Raw genomic sequence first — 2,958 nt, 5'->3', positions numbered from 1 at the left:
ATTAGCAAATGTTTGGCGTCATAGTTTGGACTTCAATATAAGATCTGTTTGTTATTGCCTTCTATGATGTATAATCTTTTAGCTTCGATTTTGATCTTTTAGCTTCGGCTTGGATCTTAATTGTAAGAGCTTTTGTGCTCTTGACTTTTCTATGAATAAGATCAGATTGATTTTTCAAAAAAAAAATATATATATATAGACACACAAGCATCCGATTTGGTAAAGAAAGGCGAAGGTGTTTTCTTTAAGAAAAACAAAAAACAAAATCACCTTAAAAGACGATGATATTGTTACTATTAGAATATTTTATATATTATTCTAGGATTTATTGTCTTTCCTATTATGGTTTATTCCCTACCTTAATTAGTCTAGGGTTACACGTCGGCCAATTTAATCCAGCCTATAAGGCTCTCATCCAAGTTCAAGCACAACATTTTGGGCCTAGCTGTCCCCAGCAACCAGCTGCCACCGTCGCCCTCCGTCTACCACCACTGGCCACCCAACTCCAGGGACCAAAAAAAAAAAAAAAACTCTTTATTTCCTTTTCTTTTTCCTAAACTCAGGCTTGCACTTTGAGTTTAAGAAGGGATGTTAGAATATTTTATATTATCCTAGTTTAATATGTTGCCTTGTATGTTCTAGGGTTTATTGTCTTTCCTATTATAGTTTATTCCCTACCTTAATTAATGTAGGGTTACTTGTCTATCACTCATAGCCTCTCTATAAATAGAGGCGTCTATATTCATTCATATTAACACTACTCAATACAATGTAGTCTATTATATGCTTCTGTTCTCTCCCTCTTCTCTCTCTTTCTTCCGCTCTACACAATATATTTAACAGTTACAAAGTTAGGTAATTTAAACCTTGTAGAGATTTGAACTCGTGCCATACATGTCACGTGGAAAACCATTGAACCATGCAAGTCTTGGTAAATAAAATTAGAATTAAAATTTTTCTTACTCATTTATAGGTCTTTCATCCATTATATTAAGTTATCTTAGGCCCAATTAATCGAGTTTGGACATTTAAGTCCATCGCCTTTGGCTAACGTACGGGGTTAAACTAGGGTTTAAGATAAAGGATGTTACATTTTTAATTTCAGCATTTTAGTTCCTAGAAAAGAATAAGAAAACTTGAGGAGTGGAGAGAAACAAATTAACCAAAAAAATTTTCCAAACTGACGTGGCAGACAATGGAAAGATAATTGCATTTTTTAAAAAATTTAAAAACTCTTGTCACATCAGTTTGAAAAAAAATTTTGAGTTCATTTGTTTAACTCCCTAATACTTCTCAGAAAACTTATATATTTTAACTTAGTCCTTTTGAAATGATGATGTTGAAGGAAGACTTGGAGATTGAAGTAATATCGAAAAACCAATCATTGATTTTAAAGATTCCTCGCTAGAGGTCGAGGCAAGTGACTCCTTACCTAGTTCATAATGCCAATGGTGATGACACCTTAACAACTTAATAATAAATGTTGCCAACATTTATTGGACAGAGAATTTATTGCCAAATTCTTACTGAATCATTTATTTGGTTGATAGTAATGATTAAATTAAATCAAAGTTCATAATGTCAATAGTAAGAGTTTATTGCCCAACACATGCCATATGACATCTAAATTATGAAGGGCAAAAGTCAACCAAAACTCAGCTTTCATCTCAAATACGTTGCCTTCTATAGATCATTTTTCAACTAATTTTGGAGCAACATGATGTGTTCCTTTCTTTAGATGTATTCTTTTTTTTTTTGTTTTTTTTGTAGGCAAGTGAAGAAAAATACGAAAGGAGGCAGAGCGCCCCAAGAAAGATCCTAGTACAAACATTACAGTGCAAAGTACAACCTAACAATATCTAGGAATGTGCCAAATAAATTACCCGGTGCAATAAATTTTTGATACATAGTCCAACCAAGAAAGAGGCCACCAGAATCAATGGTTTTAGGCAGCCCAATGGATAAGATGTCTGAAAGAGACACATACTGCAATTGCAAGGGAGGTTGAAGCCACAACTGGGAGGACTGATAATGACTAGACTGGAGTTGTTGAAGAGGAGCAACACCACAATGTCCGACAAGGGAGCTACCTAGTAGAGAATGCTAAAAGGACATTGCAACTAGATATGGGAGTCTCTATCGGTTAAAAGAAGAACTAATTAAGGAGATTCGGAGGAAGAGGTAGAGGAAAGCCAAGTATCTGCCGTAAGAAACTAAAAAATGGCATTGGTGCGCATAAACCATGCGTGCCGTGACAAAGTGTGGGCTGCACGCGCTGTGCAAGGGGGCATTGGAGGGAAGAACAGAGGTTGGTGTTGCTGTTCAACCTTACCCCGATGCTCCAATTTAATGCACAAGATCTGTTCTCACTGTACTTTTTATCTCCGAGTCCAACTATCCATTGCCTTTCTTCTTTCTTTTGTTTTTGACTAGTACCTATCCATTGCCTTTCTTTTTTTCTTTTGTTTTTGATAAGTAACTATCCATTGCCTTTCTTTTTTCTTTTGTTTTTTTTTTATTATTATTATTATTTTTTATAAGTAACTATCCATTGCCTTTCTATTACCACATGGTTCCTTATTAATCTCCCTCTTACCTCTTTAAACTCTTTCAACCATGTCATGTAAGGTCTCCTCTCGTTTATTCATTCAACACTGTTTTTGTGAGAACTCTCAGTTTCATGCCTTACACCTACGCGAGAGAGTTTCCAATAGGAACGTTAAGCAGGAATAGGATTCAACAAGTACTTCTATTCCTTATATTTAGGACAAAATAAAATAAAATAAAAGGTATACATCTTTCAGAAAAAACATGGAAAGGTAGCACCTCGCATCATTGATTAAGACAGGTGAGAATAATGGGGTAGCAATAATTGATAGATCTATCTTTCTGTAAAAGCCACAATGATATTTGAGCACCTGATAAAAAGCAAAAGGCAGTGGGAGGAAAATAATGGCT

This window comes from Corylus avellana, chromosome ca7 (assembly GCF_901000735.1).
Source record: "Corylus avellana chromosome ca7, CavTom2PMs-1.0".
NCBI lineage: Eukaryota > Viridiplantae > Streptophyta > Magnoliopsida > Fagales > Betulaceae > Corylus > Corylus avellana.
The sequence above is the reverse complement of the archived record's forward strand: the minus strand, read 5'-3'. Positions refer to the sequence as shown.